The sequence below is a fragment of the Phasianus colchicus genome, chromosome 1 (genome assembly GCF_987193195.1).
Source record: "Phasianus colchicus chromosome 1, bPhaCol1.hap1.1, whole genome shotgun sequence".
In the NCBI taxonomy this organism is placed as follows: Eukaryota; Metazoa; Chordata; class Aves; order Galliformes; family Phasianidae; genus Phasianus; species Phasianus colchicus.
This window is the reverse complement of record NC_143436.1, coordinates 53691266-53708646: the sequence shown is the minus strand read 5'-3', so window position 1 is coordinate 53708646 and position 17381 is coordinate 53691266. Positions and strand designations below refer to the sequence as shown.

General features: G+C 42.0%; 1 protein-coding gene across 3 annotated transcripts in view; it reads right to left on the bottom strand.

Annotated features, from left to right (window-relative positions):
- Nucleotides 1-17381, bottom strand: part of SYN3 (synapsin III) — a 235705-nt gene that overhangs the window by 197551 nt on the left and 20773 nt on the right. The window contains exons 1-2 of one of the 3 annotated variants that reach the window (XM_090143151.1): nt 11621-11637; nt 6583-6722 (exon numbers count right to left, since the gene is read on the bottom strand). The gene's annotated coding sequence lies outside the window, so the exon portion shown is untranslated. Of the gene's footprint in view, nt 1-4106; nt 4204-6582; nt 6723-11620; nt 11638-17381 lie in introns of those variants that run through there. The other 2 variants (XM_090143143.1, XM_031600069.2) reach the window with 2 other exon arrangements.

Here is a 17381-nt window from a genome sequence, read left to right as displayed (position 1 = left end):
CATAGGTACCAGAAGAGGAAACTGTGGCTGAGAGGCTCTGTTGTATTATTAAGGTTGCCAAGAGTAAGACAGGGTAACCACCATGCTAATTCCTGACAGTCTCTTTCGGTTTTATTATAATACAGCACACTATACCTCGCCTACTCCTCTCTCTGCTGTTAAAAGAATCTTCATGAGGCTGCTGAAAGAAGAAAGCCTGCTGCAAGATTAACTAAATACACAATGGCTGATTTCAGATAGGTTCAGTGAGCAAAATATGGCATCCTTCAGCTGCTGGAGGGAGTGCAGTATTTCATCCAGCACCTCTCTCCAAAGTGCTCTAATGCTTTAACAAACAGACAGGAAATACAGACACCGAGTCTCACCTTTAAGCAGCAAAACCAAGTATTTCAGGGCTAAGAAAAAATAAATGCTTCCTACCCCATCAGTCTTTCAGTCTTTGGTTTTGTGGGACCCACTTCAGAAAGCAGCCTGGCGTAGTGGTGTAAGGTGCACTTCCCTACCCATGTGCATTGTGCACTCAGTCCCTAGGTGCTGCAGTGGCACAGGCTGCCCAGGGAGGTGGTGCAGTCACCATCCCTGGAGGTGTTCCAGAACTGTGTGGATGTGGCACTGAGGACATGGTCAGTGGGCATGGTGGGGATGGGCTGGTGGTTGGACTAGATAATCTTGGTAGTCTTTTCCAACCTTAATGAGTCTGTGATTCTATGGTAGGCACAGTGCATCAGTGTTGTGTTCAGTCTGTCACCTACAGGCCCACATGATCACTCTTATTCCCAGATTCCCATATTTTTTCCCTACTTTTCTATAGCTGTGGCTAAACCTGACTGTGCTGTGTTGCTAAGCCAAGTGAGAGAACACCTGCTTTTCTCAACTTCTTTCTCCAAGGAGTCTCTGTTTTTCCGCTGGTGTTTACCAGTTTGCTCTGCAATGTCAAGCAAAAGTGTTTCTGAGCCAAGAAAGTCTTTGACATTTTCCTATAGATGCTACAGGGCTGCTCAACCCTGTTGAGCAAGAAACAAATGAAAGTTGGGGAGGACGACAGCAGTATAGTGGATGTGTTTACTGTGATGTACAACCACACAGGGCAAAGATATCCTATATTAAAAATAATACATTTTGAAGGAAAAAAAAAAAAAAAAGAGTGCCACTATATTTTAAATGGCAAATTTTTAAGGTTTGGTTCAACATGGAGCTGAATGCTCTACGGTGTTTGGTTTTGCTTTTCTAATAGTAAATATTTTTGCATTTACTTATCAAGTTCATATAGGGCTGGTGAGAGCTTTCCAATCCCTCCTTATTAAAAGTATCTTGTATTGGCTACACAGGAAGCATGGTGCAAGCAGCTCTGGTTGTTTCCTTGTGCAAGGTTTGGGTGTCCTGGGTCTCAGTAAAGTGTGACTTTCTTTACTCACTTGGATGGGAATGAAGTGTCAGTGGAATCCTTACTATGCTCTGAATAATGTTGATTTCAGCTGTCACCTCCACAAAAAAGTGCTTTCCTAGAATCTTTTCTTATGCAGCCTAGTGACTTTAAAGGACTACAATTAGCAAATTAAAATATATTTCCTTCTACGTTTGTGCTATTGCCAATTAAAATAAAATTGGAAATGAAAATGTAGGGCCTGAGCTAACCCTCTTTTTACACTTCAGGGAGTTGAACAAATAACTATTTCAAATGATGAAGACCTTGTGGAAGACATTGGTTTAATACTTTGAAAGGAATTATTATGTGCTCTCACTTGTGTGTGAGATGAAATAAGTAAATCAGTGCTTCTCTAAGCTTCCCAGCTGAGGTACAGACTGAAGAAATGCTGGCAGTGGTTCTTGCTGAGAGCAGGAAATAAATCAGCCCAAAGTTGAAATGTTTCATAAAAATCAAGTTTTTTTCCTTTGAAAAAAAGACAGTTCCTCCCCTCCCCCACCGCTTTGTACAGCTCTTCCCCCATCTCTCCGGCCCTTCATTACTTCTCCTCCCTTTTACATGAACTCAGACTTCTGCATCTGGCCCATAGGAAGGCAACACCACTGTCACAGTTCCTCAGGATGAATTATCGAACAATACAACAGCTGTCTGTCCTTTTCATATTTCAGCCTGACAGTTTATAGCAAATTGAATTTCCCTTTAAAAATGACTGCTGCTCTTGCAGAAGTGATTTGAGCACAATACTCCCAGCTTCAATAAGCCTGAAAAAGGGGTCTTTCCCACCTCATGCTTTGTTTCCTCCTATGAGAGCCCACCACAAATGCACAGACTACCATCCTTCCTTCCCCTTTGGGTTGTTGTAGTGGCAATGCAGAATTCAATCCTTTGCAACAGAACGCTGTCACCCAAACAAAAGATCATTTCCATCCGGAAGTCCTCATCACAGACTCTTTTATTGCTTCACTAAAACTAAGACCATCTCATTATTTAAGAGCAGGGTCTCAGTTGCAGGTGCATGCCCTGGGCCACCTGTCCTGTGGCCACTGTAGCTTGCTATTGCCAGCAAGTCACGCTGCACCCTTGCTCTGGCGTTTGATCTGCGCAGCCACCATAGGCTTATTTCTCATTAAACAGACAACAGACGAGTCTGGAGCCTGACAGCCACTAATACAGACATTGTCAGATCTACATAATCACTTAATTTTCCTTGATAACCCTATTATAAATATATGTGTGCCAAACTTGCAACAATTGCTAATCAGAATTCTACTGTTTGTCAGTGCTTCAGAAAAATTCCTTGACATTTTCTAGTATTTCAGTGAGATAGGAGAATACCACAACAAACCATGAAAGATGGGAAGAAATGAAAAATTATCCAGAATGGAGAGACAGCATGGCTTAGCCACTACTTTGAGAGAAAGGAAACCATTTTATCCCATAGATAACAAGCTTATCCAGAAACTGGAAGGTTTCCATTTGATCTTACCGAATCTGTTTGAAAACTTAGGATGCAGAGCTTTGTATACCTCTGGGGACCAAAGCCAGCTGAAAACACAGAGGAAGGAGGGGTGAACAGAAACACTGGAGTGAATGAGGGGGAGAGATGTAGGAGGCAGAGATGTGACGTTGATTGAAAGTAGCTCTGAAAATACAGTGGCTTACAGTGGCTCTGAAAATACACGGAGTGTTTTCTTAGACATTTGGAGTTGACAATTTCACCTAATGATAGATTATCAGATCAAGTTGCTGCACCTTTATCAGCTAATACCTGTATCTGGATCAAGGTAGCAATCTGTGTTGTCCTTCTGGGAATTCTGTGCTTATTTGCTTAGCTGTTAATGTGGCAAGAGTGACATTTAGCCTCAAACATTATAAAACAATAAAATATCCTGGAGAGTTTAGCACAAAACCCAATGTTCTGGAGAATTTCCAAGATAGAAAACAACAGCACACCCCTATAGACAGAGCATTATCCTTCGAGGGGAGAAAGCCACGGCACAGAATAAGAACCACTGTGCAGTGAGATCCAAACCTGTTGGATCATACATGTACATATATATATGTGTGTGTGTGTGTTTATATATACATGTATGCCAGATTGTGCAATATAAATGACATAAATACAAGGAGTTCTTGGATAGTGGAATGAGATTTGCAAGGTGGAAGAAGCTCTAAATAAGAGCTAAAATTAAAGCAACAAACCTTCTTAAGAAGGAGCTCTGAAAGCTAAGAGCACAGTATATTGATAGAATTTGCAGTACTGCTTACCTCATAAAAGCAATTCCTCGTACATCTCACCAAAACTAAAGGAAAAATAAATGACAAAGAGAAAGAAGGGAGAGCAAAGAAAAACGGTGCTCCTTCCAGGGGAGGAAGGATGAGGATATTGTGGCTGACTTCTTGTAATTAGCATTAACCTCAACGCAGAGCAAAGTTTGGCACCCATCACGCCTCTCATTACTAGAGTACAAAACCTTGTAACCTCCACTCAGGAAAATGATATCATTGAATGAATTAATCATCTGGGCAATTAATGGCCAAAGCAACCTCAGGTTTCCAGCACTGTGTCTGGCACTGGAGAGCTGGCAATGACGTCAGCTTCCCTGGGAATACGCTGGCGTTCTGCCCATTTCTGAGCCTCACTGTTGACTCTGAGGGCAGTGGAAAACAATGCACTCACCCAGCCGGCACTGAGTGCTACATCCTGGCTGCCTCCTCTGCAGTGTCAGAGGGATGCTGCTCTGCTGAACCCCGAGTGCATCTCTTGGGGAAGGTGCTGTTACCCGGAAACATGCAGGTGCAAACCTGCAGGCAGGTGCTCAGCTTCCAGAATCATGGAATCATAGGGGCTGGAACGGACTTCTGGAGATCATCGAGTCTGACCCCCTGCTAAAGCAGGTTTCCTACAGTAGGTTGCACATCTCTCAAGTATGCTTTCCAGGCACACTGAGCACATCTCCCCTTTTGTAGGAGAGCCCTCTGCTCTGCACCTGCAGGCCCCACAGCCTTTTGGAGCAGGAGAATAATTGTGCTATTATTGCTCCTTTTCTGGGGCAGAGGAAAGGGAAGAGAAGAAGATTTTGGCAAAGCATTTTTTCCAAGTAGCCAGATTTGTTTTTCTTTCTCTTTCAGCTCACACTGTTGCTACCTGCACTTTGCAAGTTGGAGGCAAACTCAAAAATGGCCAAGTTTTTGCTGACTTGAGGGAGATGAAGGATGGGAAAGAGGCATGAGAAATCAAGAGACAAAAAAACACTAGCTTTCACCCTATCCTGGACCTGTTTTTCTGAAAGCTGTTTCTAGTGAGAGGGAAAGCATGGCTCCATCCTACCAGAAGCTGCAGCACATTCCTTCTCTGTTTTCCATCAGCAAATACAAACATCATCTGTGAGGTGGAGCTTGTTTGTACCAGTACAGAGTAACAGTACACATTTTCTATCCCCTTTGGTCTCACTTGGGGCATGCACACAAGCTGAAGGATGATGGTGTCAGGCTGAGCCCACCACTCCAGAATCATAGCTGAGGGGCTTGTGAATAGGGGCAAGATGAGCAGGGAGATTCTCTTCAGTGGGAATAGCCACTGTATCTGCATTTTTCCATCTTTGGGTCACATGGGAAAACGCCAGAAGGCAAAGGAGATTTGCCAGGCAAAGCTAACCACCGATGTAAGAGATTTGGTGTCATGGCAGAATGAGAGCTTATTCAAGGTTAGGTCTTCCCTAGAGTGAACAGGTTGGGTTAATCCAACGTGAGTCATTTTGTGTGCTGCTCCTATGGGGCTCCCTGCCTTACTACTCTAGGAACCCTCTGGCTATTGCTTTCTGAGGAAGCTGAAAACCCTACTTCCCTCAGCGTTCACCCTAATAATTTATTTCCGCAGGTTCACAACACTGAATACTCTTTGGCTTAACATCTCCCTCTGGAACCTGGTTTTAAAAGGAAGAAGTGATTAAGACATACACAAATCAGCTAAACCTGTGACCATCTTACAACGGATTCTGTCTCACTGGTGGCTGGGCTAAGGTTCACCATCACTTGCTGTCAAAGATGTAAGTTGCAGGAGTGGGACTGCTCTGAGCAACCTGATCTAGCTATAGATGTCTCTGTTCATTGTGAGGGAGTTGGACTAGATGACCTTTGGGGTTCCTTTCAATTCATATGATTATGATTGTATGATTCTATGGCTGTAACATCATCATACATGGCTTTGTGGCACTTGTCACACTTGTAATCCAACCTCCCCCACCTGTCCTTCCTGTTAAGCAGACACTTGTTATCAGAGCAACGGCAGTAAAACAAAAGAAAGAACAGAGGCTAATTTGCTTGATGTGCTCCTGTTTTTCCAGATCATTTTAATTCATAGTCTCCAATCTGATCCTTGGAGTTGCTCACCCTCTCTTTGAATGGTGAAAAGGGAGATGGCAAATCAGTGGAAGCAATGCAATCAGTTATCTCTTGAGCAGCCAGCAGGCAGGATGTTTTGATCATCAGTTCTCCTAGCCAGGCAGACAGCCTGCTCTGAGCCTCCCAGCCTCACTTTCCAGGTGTAGCTAGCTCCACTGCAGATAGGATTAATCCACTTCTCCACTCACTTGCACTCTCTCTCCATGTTTGAGAATCTGATTACACTGATTGCTTTCCATCTTCTCCACCTGCCATGACTAATACTCCAGTCTGACCTCCTCTTTCCCATTTTCACATCTCACTGCAGATTCGATACATGCACAGACAGATGCACATGTGCTTGCTCTTTTTCTGATTGCAAACAGATCACTAAGAGCTTCTTCATTTCCATTTTCAATCAAACCAGAAAGCACTACTGTTTTTTTCCAGGCTGCCCATGAGGTAATTTCTCTTTTTTCACTCTCTCCTTGCATTTATAATGCACAGGCTTCATAGGTTGCTGCAGCATCCGTGCAAAACACAGGCATCTCTGTACAGACATGCATAACAAACACGCGATATTACAAAGCCCTGCAGCACATATAAAGACAAAGGCACACACTTCACACGCTGAGCAAGTGCTACCACACACATTCTGATTCCCTCCAAGCCCTGCAGGAAAGCACCGCCTGCAGACTGCTTTGCTCTAAACAAAAACAACCCCGTGGCACAGGGTCAGATTCTAGCAAGCCCTGTTCCCACTCGCCCCTTACCTTTCCCTGGGGTGCCAATCCGGGGGCCCTGGACCTGTTCGCTTTCCCTTCTGCACACAAACTGCCGGTCTCTCCTGCTTCACATTCACAGCACACTGGCAGGATTCACCGTCATCCCGTTCTGCTGGATCCTTATCGCCCTATTGGCCAAAGCCAGACAGTAAATTCAATTAGGCTCCTCCTTATAACTATATTATCACAGGAACAGGATGAATAATTTAGCCAAACAACAAGGGTGTGCAGGCTCTGGTGTCACAAGTTTCACCCCCACTGGCAGGCTTTTCTCTTATCAAAGAGAAGAGGGTAAAGAAACCAGAATCTGCCACCGCTGTAAAGGAGACCTCATGTTACCTACTTCTGTTCCCCAGTCTGTCTCTCTTGTCCTCTTCTCTCTAAAGCCACAGAATTACCTTTTTTATTGTTGTTCAACCATCCCACAACACTGTATTTTCCCTATGAATGGTCATTACGATCTCGGTGGATGCAGAGATCTCTGCCCAGGCAAAGTGGTACCGCACACAGCATCAGTCACTTCGCATCTTTACTGAATGCAAGACATAAGAAAAAAACCAACTGTCCTGCAGAAGGGAGTGACAAGACAAGCAGATTACAAGGAAATGGGAGAGACTGTGTCGTTCCATGATATCCTCCATTCAGCAACTGCACTGTCATCCCATCAGCTCAGACACCCAAGGGATGCAAGTTCGTGGTTCCTGAAAGGCGCATGTACTCATCGCTCAGGGACTGTGATTTCACACTTCAGTGCTGGGAGTCTGCATCCTCACATCACAAAAAAACAACACACCAAAGCAGTAGCTTTCCCTCAGAACAAATGACTAAGCTGTTCTGTTTCTTTCTTTCTTTTTTTTTTTTTTTTTCTCTTCTGAACAGAAATTTGTAGCATAGCAGAAACCAGTAATATATCTCTTTCCTGAGAAGCAGTTTTCCCCCAGATGAACACTGTCCTCTGCAAACGAAGCTTTATTTGAAGAGTTACAAAGCACTGCAGCTTCCCTTGCAGTGAAAGGGATACTACACTCTATGTTGAGAGAGCCCCTTATGTGTCTGAAGGTTTTGTCATGGGACCAACACTGGCAGCTGAGGAGCAAAGTGGGACTACCCCATCCAGACCAAGCAGACAGCAAGTGTTTTTAATCACCATCCACAGCAATGTTTAAAGCTATTGCTAATAACTTGCCTACAAGTGCGGTGCTTGCAAATCATATTGTTGCATTGAGACTTGGAGGAGCTGAACTCGATGATCCTTATGGGTCTCTTTCAACTCAGGATATTCTCTGACTCTGTGATTCTATAATTTAAACAGGCAGGATGAATCATAGAATCACAGAATCATAAAATGGCTTGCATTGAAAGAGACCTCAAGGATCATCAGGTTCCAACCCCTCTGCTACAGGCAGGGTTGCCAACTGCTAAATCAAGTAGTAGATCAGATTGCTCAGGGCCCCATGCGACTTGGCCTTAAACACCTCCAGGAATGGAACATCCACATGAAGAGACCATTTTTCTTCTTGTTACAGGAGCTTGCCTCCCTTGGGGTCCAAGAACATCCTTTTTACTCAGCTTCCCCTATGAGTGTCAATATTGACCCAGAAGAGTCTATCTACCCAGTACACCATTCCAGGAGGTGTACCAGAACCGTGCAGATGAGGGACATGGTCAGTGATATGGTGGGGATGAGCTGATGGTTGGACCAGGTGATCTTAGAAATCTTTTCCAAACTTGTGATCCTGTGATTCTGTCACAACAGTATGAGGTTCAGATTTGCACCAAAACCCAAACTCCTTCATTCAGCTGTTATTCTTGGCTCATCTGCTAGACTGGCTGGCTCAACAGCCCTCAGCTCTATCTCTAGAGGCAGCACAGACACAAGGTTGAATTCTCAACCTCCCTGAAGCTACACCCAAGTACCACCCTGGCTATAAACACAGATCACTAGTGACAGACCAGTGGTTTTCCCAAAAGACTGCCTTCCTGCTCCTGAAGATTCTATACTTTCAAAGAATGGCAGCTGCTGTTTTCTCCCCCTTTCCCTTGCAGCCTTCCAAACTTTTAAGAGCTTCTGCACTAAATGAAGTCTTGAATTATGCACTGGCTGATAGCTTCAGAGTGATTAAATTAAGTCACGTGGCAAGATGCCCACTGTCACTACCAAAACTCAGGCTGTTTTAGCATCATTTATTGGAGCGTTTTTACATGATGCTTACTTAAATCACAAAAAGAGAGCAAATTAGGCTGTTGCCATGGCGACCAGAAAATCTGCTCAAAATTCAGGAGATGCTCAGGAGGGGGAAAGCTCTTCAATGGAAAGCTCTGCATTATGAGTATGGACCTTGGTTACCAAATCTTTTTCAAGTTAATTCCTAGCATCAAATCCTCCCTGACAAAGGGTTTAATATTCTGGAGACAAGCTTTGGCTAATGAAGGCATAACCCACCTCTGCCAGCTCTACTGTGAATGTAGTTGTGGTGAAAGGTGCTCAGCTGAGAGCTTCACATGCCACAGCAGTGGCAGCAATAGTGCACAAAGAGGCAGGGTGGGAGAAATGAAGTGAAGCTTCCTTGTGGACAAGCACCGAATACAGAAGGTGGATCACAGAATTCATAGAGAAAGTAGGGAGGGAGAGTCCTTGCTGTAGTCTGCGGAAACTATCTGAAAGCTGGGGTAGGCTAAGCAAAGTCTTCTACCTGTTCCAAGAAGTGAATTAAAGCAAATTTGAGAAGAAAATGGCAAGTTGAAGAAAAACGCAGAATGAATGGTGTCAGAAGAAGCTGACAGGTTGAGCAAATGGAAGACAGAGTACTAGAGATTTTAGCAGGAATTAAAAACTTAATAGAACATTTTCCATCAATGCTAGCTCTCAATATAATTTGTTTTCAGTTGAATATTTTTTTCTATAGCTCATCTTCTAAGAAAATCAAGGAGAAATTTTGAGGTGAAGTCCACTAAATCTTTGATATCCTGTTTAACTTCTGATTTCCAAGGCTGATTGATTGTCTGCCTTATGCTGAATGTTGATCTTTTGATGGAGTTGTCTTCCCAATGTCTGAGTATCACTGTTATAGGTTGCTAATATAACCTCTGAGAGGTTGGATCAGAATATAAAAAAGGACTTGACTTGCAAAGAGTCTTTTTTTCTTTTTTATGTGTGTGTGTGTCTTTTATTTATCTTTTTTTCCCCTGGTATTTTACCAAAGCCCTTAACTTGCAAATTACCATTATTAGCTACTGACATTGTAACAGCAAGACTAGATCAGACTGCACACAAGTCATAAAGGCTTGTTTTGGACTCACAATGTGTAGCAGAGATCAGAGGTTGGAGTGAGCATTTTTTCATGTTGAATATATTGTGGCACCCTCATTAACAGCTGTCAGCTTGGCAAATGTGCTCTTGGGATGATGTAAGAGCAGCAGACATTCAAGTGGGTTTCACAGAAATAAATATGGTGAATATTAGGGCAAGAATAGACTCCTTGCTAGTGTCTGGGATAACTTTTTCTGAAGTGAGATGCCTTTGGGATAAGCTGTGTTTTACCTAGTCAGATTGAGGTGTTATGCTGAGGATTCAGTGCTACTGCATACATGTGTGTGGTGATCTCCCTAAGAAGCATGTTACTACACCATTGAAAAGATGCTTCAGTGTCTCACACACGATCCTAACTAGAAGAATTTTTCATTCTTTAGGAAGAGCAACTTACGACTTTTGTAAACTTTTCAAGACCTTTCAACTATCGTTTCTTAATCTAGAAAGAGATCAATAATTACTTGTACCATAGTTGACCTTAGTAACTTTCTATAATGCTACTGGTTGCAGATAATTCTTGCCGTGTCAGATATCATAGCACTATGATGTCAAAGAAAGATGTATTTTGTCTAACTATGCTTTTATGATACAATAAAATGCAGTAATTATGTTTGTTGTTTTTTTTTTGTTTGTTTGATTTTCCATGAGTAGCAAGTACACTGTCTCTTCCTTATTACCCTGCCAATTTTGCCAAAAACTGTTCTTTAGGCTGTGGAAGTCTCCAAAGTGAGGAGAATATTCTTGTTTATTCTTGGGATAGTTTTCCACCTCCCGAAGTTCAGAAGAGAGACATACCCTCATCCTATGTTAGTATCAGCAATATCCTAAACAGTACAGTTACCCAGAGAATTTGTTTCTTCAGGTGCTTCCATGTTCTCACATCCTCCTCCTCCTCCTCTTGCTGCCTTTACTGGTTGCCAAGCAACTACAAAAAGGACTGGAGAGCATCCTGGAGGAAACCACCCCGTAGGGCACTGTGTGGGCTTTCTTTCCTAGAAAATCCTCAAAGACAATGTGGCCTTGGCCACAGAGGCAATGTCTCACCATGAAGTGATGCAACTGGCTATAGTGAAAGGGTATGTGCACCCATAATGACAAAAAATAAACTCTTCCACTGATTCCAAGCTTGCTTCTGAGCTTTCTTGGGGTTCAGTTGTTCTCCATCAGTTCAGCAGATCAATAATTTAAAGAGCTGAAGCATAAATGTCAACAGCCTGTACAGCAGGAGATCTTTCAATACCAGATACCCCATATACATTTCATGATATCTCTGAGGATCACTTCTGTGGTTGGCCACATCCCTATGTTTACAGCACTGATTTAACAACGTGTCCCATAGGACAAACACCAAAGACACATAAAAACTTCACCAGTAATCTGCTAATGAAAGCTTGGGCACCTCTGGGTAAGGAGTAAGAACAGCCACTAGGAAATGAAATGGAAAGCCCCGTACTGCCTCCATAAAGTACTCTGGCTAACTTGGTGTGGAGGATGCTGTCTCATCTCCCTGCTCTACCCAAATTCCCATCCTCAGGGCTTATATTGGTGGATAAACCTCAGGATTATGAAAGAAAGAAACTGAGACCTGATCTTTGAAGCTACACACTGAAATGGCATCATTAGTATTTCAGAATGCAATTTGGATTTAAAAATGGTGGCATCAGCTAAGCACAGGAACAGAGTCAGGTAAAAAAATGTCTGGAAAGTTAGACACACCTGTAATTTTGCTGTCAAGGAAAGGCTGATTTTCAGAATCTCACCATGTGCAGGATTGAACCTAACAAGAACAAAAAGAAACAAAGACACTGAGCAACTTCAATATTACTTTCAGTTTCCTGTGGACACACTGAATTATTGATGTTTTTCAGTAGCTTGGGAGTATTTTTGAGACTTATTGCCACACAACAAAATCTTATTTTCACCCTACCTCCATACATCATGCCAAAAAAAGCCATTGGTTTCTAAGAGATTTTTTCAATTTTTATTATCTAGTGTTGTACCTAAAGCGGTAATGGCTGTACCCTGAGGCCATCCAACCTCATAGCATTCACTGTGGACACTGAATCTGTATAGTTATATATCATATCTTCTTAACAAATGTCTTGGGAATCTAGGAGCAGATCAGAATCTGCCTTTCTAAGTAGCCACGTGGTATTAATGCGTGGGCCAGACAGGTTACTGAATTACTGATCTAAATGACCCAGTCAGAACTGGACCCAAATGTTATCCTTAGTCGAAAAGGGAAATGCTTTTTCTTCCTCTTATACATCTACCTGACTGAGGTTTTATTTGATAGCAAGAAGATATTTCATGACTGAAAATCATCTGCTGTTGAATCCCACTGTTCTTGCTGAGCTTTGCTTCAAAAACTGTATCCTGCCTTCAAGTTTACAGCTGACATTAGCTGTAAGAAGCTGATTTCTCCTTGGGTTCTCTAGCAGCACAATACACACAGTTGATTTTTGTCTCCAATATTTACTTTCTGGCACATCCAAGGTTCTTCTGTCCTCTAAGGTTACAGTTTGGCTTGCTGCCTTTTCCACTGAGGCTTGAAGACCAAAGCAATGCTCCATTATGAAAATCTCAATGGTATGTTTCCAGTTATTTGAGAAGAAAATCGAAGTTTAAAGTGATTAAGAAAAGGAAACTAGGATTTAGGAATAAAGGGTTTTCTTTGCTAATTTGCCTATTTTCTCCTTTTCATAGAATGGCCTGGGTTGAAAAGTACTATAATGATCATTTAGTTTAAACCCTCTGCCACGGGCAGGGTTGCCAGCCACTAGACCAGGCTGCCCAGAGCCACATCCAGCCTGGCCTTGAATGCATCCAGGGATGGGGCATCCACAGCCTCCTTGGGCAAACTGTTCCAGTGTGCTTTAAACACCTCTTCAGTGTAGTATCTAAGAGTTAAAACAAACAAACAAAAAACCAAAAAAACAGATGTTCTGATTAACTTATTTCAGATTTTTTTTTTTTTTTTTTTTTTTTACATCAAGGTGTTCTTGTTATTATGAGAAGGGAATTATGGAATTACGAATCTTGGCAACCTCACTACTTTTCTTAATGATCTTCCTCTTTGTTAGGTCTAGAATTTAGGATAAATAAACAACATGTGCAAGGCTTTCTGTGAAAGAATTAGATAAGTTGGATGGAAGGAAACATTTTTCTACATAAAGCAAAGACCTCAGCTGTGTACTCTTACACAGCATTAGCCACAGCAGCTCAGCTGGGCTCTGCAGAGAAGTGTGCCTGACATCACAAAATGAAGGCTTTGGTGAGAGGAATGAAGAGGGGCTGAAGGGCAGAGCTATGTGTGGGAAAGGAGGCAGAGAAACAGAAGTCTGGGGGCAATCCAGGAGGACCTTGATGTAGTCATGCAGGCTCCTTTAATAAGAGGAAGAAGGAAGGTGAGGGAATAAATTCTTTCAAGAGCGTATACATCCTAGGGGAGCCTTTCAAATAGCAATCTTCAGTGGGCAAGTAACTACTGTATTTCAATATAGTTCACTTCCCAGGGGCGTAGGAATCAAATGAGAAGCTACTTGTAAGGCTGTAAAATGAAACCACAGAACACGTTCATAGAAAAATAATGTTTTAATTAAAGACTACTCGTTGATGTGATAAGAGAGGCAAAATACGAATGTGTTCCCTGTTGCTATTGGCTAAACACCTTTCTAAAAGTATGTTAAAGGGAAGGGAGGCAGCAGTGGCAAACCTGAATGAAACTGAGAGAAAACAGGACATCTGCTGCAGCACTAGGCAAAATTGTAAGGATGAAAGCCACACAAGAACAGCATACAAACTGACCGCTCTTGGTAACCTCATGTATCTTCTGGTTCACCATAAGTAATGTGACCTCACGTTAACTTTGGAAATAGCTTATTCTTGTCCGTAGATAATTTTCTGGAATCTAACAGGTCAGAGTAACTCTAACACTTTTCAGGACATGTCTGCATGGAGCAGTAGAGCAGAAGCAGAAGGGTACCTACAGCAGATCAGATCTATATCCAGTCCCAGCTGCATTGTGTGAGTTAGGACTTAGGACTCTCAAATCTCAACTCTTCCTGATCCTTGTTCTACTGCAGCAGCCCAGCTTCAAGGTCCTGCAGCACACTGCTCTGTGCCATGTAATTACATTTTTACAATCTCTTAAAGCAACAGCTCTGGCTTTAGGGGCTGTGATACAGATTAAGACTGTTTATAGCCTTAGCAATAACAAATGTGATGCATTTTATGTCTGTAAAGCACATGAGTGATAGACAATGACAATCCATTAATTTTCACTTTTTTTCACTGGTACTGTCCTGCAAATATGCTTAAGCAAGAACACATGATAATCCTGTCTCCTGAACAGCCAGGATAATATTTTTGTATCTATGATTCTATGATATCTACGGTTCAAACATTGCACTGATCTCTACAATTGGGGTCTTCTCTATTTCCTAATTGTTTCTGCTGCTGCTGCTGCTACCTAAATGACTGCCTGACTGAATTACACAGTCTTTCACCAAAAGACAAATGTCTTTCTTATTTGCATGGGTTTTAAATTTAGATACATACAGTACAGTATACAGCATATATAGTACAGTTCTCTAGTTCCTTATGCTTTTGAATTGACAATGCCTGGACGACATCAAGCTTTCTATAACTTCCAGACACAGTACACTTCCCTATAAGCTCTTAGATATCTCAGTCATAAAATCATAGAATCATTAAGGTTGGAAAAGACCTTTAGATCACCTGGTCCAACCATCAGCCCATCCCCATCATGCATACTGACCATGTCCCTCAGTGCCACATCCACACAGTTCTGGAACTCTTCCAGGGTGTTCCACCTCCCTGGGCAGCCTGTTACAACTCCTTATCACTCTCTGAGAATAAATGGTTCCTAGTATCCAACCTGAATTTCCTCTGCTGCAACTTGAGGCCATTACCTCTTGTCATATTGCATACATGTGAGAAGAGGCTGACAACCACTTTGCTACAACCACCTTCCAGATCACTGTAGAGAGCAATAATATCTTTCCTGAACCTCCTCTCCACCAGAAATGCTCTTTTCCACATAAACTCCTCATTCACAAGGCACTCAGCTCCTGAGCAGGCACTGAAAGACCCCACAGAGGAGGAATGACAAGAGAACCCCAAATGCCGTAGTGCCTGCCCTTTCCGTGAGATCAGTCTTGCAACCTCTGTTAGTTCCATTATTCAAAGCAGGAGTACAACATATCCTGAGTGCAATTACATGTTAAGCACTGCCAGGAAACCATTTAGAGAGGCTTGTATTTTTCTGAAAAGAGCTGCAACAATTTACTGTACTGGGGCTTCTCCTCCATACATATTTATGGGTTTTGTTTACTCAAATAAAGCAATGTGTGAAATTCAACAGACACAGAACCTCATAGAGAAATCTTCTGTCTGCTTTAATTAAGGAGAGAAGGAAAAACACCCAAAGATTCTTTACTGTAGCGAAAGTTAAAAAGATCAAGAGGAACAACAGTGGGTGGATGAAGCTTCTACATTTTAATGACTTGTGACATGTCTTTACATCCTCCAGGCTTTCAAGCCATTATGATACAAGCAAGTTCACTGTGGTCACTAGACAGGAAGATACTGCCCCAAATTATGTACTGTCAAATGTTGAAAAGGAAAAAGCAAAACAAAACAAAACACCTTCTGCTTCAAGGGATGGCAGAAAAACAACAAACTCATTTTAGAGTCTATGGAAGTGTATAATACCCAGGATGCAGAGTTGAGTACACAGCAGCCCTTACTTCAAATTAAAGTTTTCAGGTTTCAAACAGGAAATTAAAAAAAAAACAAAACACAGATCTTGGGACTATCAATTAGAAGGAAAAAAGCCTACCTGTGCAAAAGAGAGAGCTGAATATGCAAGTAGAACCATGATGCTTTCCTGTGTCCCCTACTGTTTTGTTTGGATTGAGTGCTGATTTACTTACAGCACTGAAAGCTACTTTTTAATGAGTTGTGTGATATCTGGCAGGCACATCACCTCTTTGAACAACAAAGAGTTTCCTGCATTAATGAGGCAGAAAAGAAGCCCAAGAATTAATTTATTGCAACACATTAATTACTGCATGAAATAAAAGTTTAAATAATCAATCAGGAACCACAGGGGTGAGGTAAAAGTGAGAGGATATAAAACATGCTTTCAGCTTTGGTGATCTTACTACTAAAAAACAATATAAAAATGCAGCTGGAGTTTGTTATTGCAGAAGAAAGGGGTTATAGAGAGGGAACTTACAGAAGTCTTTCCTCCTGATAAACAACTGCTCCAACTTTATGCAGAGAGAGCAAGATAAAGAATAAAAATCAACCATAGCTAACAAGAGTCAGTGGACAGGTATAAGGGATTGCATAGCTTGTTTTGAGACACATATGTTACACATTTAAAAGGCAGCTAGAGACCAGGAAGAAAGTTTTGGCATGGGAGGGCATAAACACGCATGCAGAAAGCTATGAAAACTTATTTTTTCCCCTGAAATATGGCTTTGAAACTGCATGTTGTAAAAATACGTGCTCATGGGGTAAGGAGGTATTAAAAGCTTATGGAAATGACATGACTGAGTGAAGAAGTATGTTTATATTTATTGGTAGAATAGACAAAAATGTTGTTACTGAAGGATGAAACAGCCATTTGTATGCATGTGCATGCAAGAATAATGTTGGAATACTTCTTAGAGGCAAAGCAGCTGGAACACCGTTCTGCACACTCTTGCCCCAGTGCTCTTCCCACTGATCAAATGGTTATGTCTGATCAAATCAAAACATCTCCACTCGAACGAGGGATACAAACAATCTTATCCAGAGCCTAACATTTTCAGTCTTGCATCTACTGCTTTTTGCCACATCTCTGATTGGAACACAGTAATGCACAGTACGTACTATCCAAATGATATACTACATACAGTGTCACTGATCAGAGTTGGTAGCTCTGCTGATGCCCTGACTTTGCTGCTGGTCAGGAAGAAGTGCCTCTAAGAAGTGCCTTCCATGTCTTGATTTTAAGTTTGTCTGGAAAACAGACAAAGTGCTGAATACAGGGTAAGAAATGAAAGACCATAAGCTTGCTGGATTAGCTACCCTGAAGAATTTCAAGGATCCAAATGCTGGGACACATGAACTTCCTTCTCTGGTTACTTATAAAAAGCTTTATAAATTTTTCATGGGAAGTTTCAGATGAATACCTGTGTCTAACTTGTAGTTCTAGATTTCCTCAGAAGACACGTGGCTTTACAATCAATAAGAGATGTAGGTGGCAGAGATTCTTCACTTAGCTGTGAACACACAAAATGTAAACCAGAGCTACAGGTGGAGACTCAGATTTCCTGCAAGGCTGCCAACACTGTGAACAGCTGATGTTAGACAGAGTCATTAAGTGTTTCAGGATGTCCCACAAGGCCACAAGGAGGGCAAATCAATTGCTCCAGCAAATAAAGAATGGTACGAGGCTGCTAAC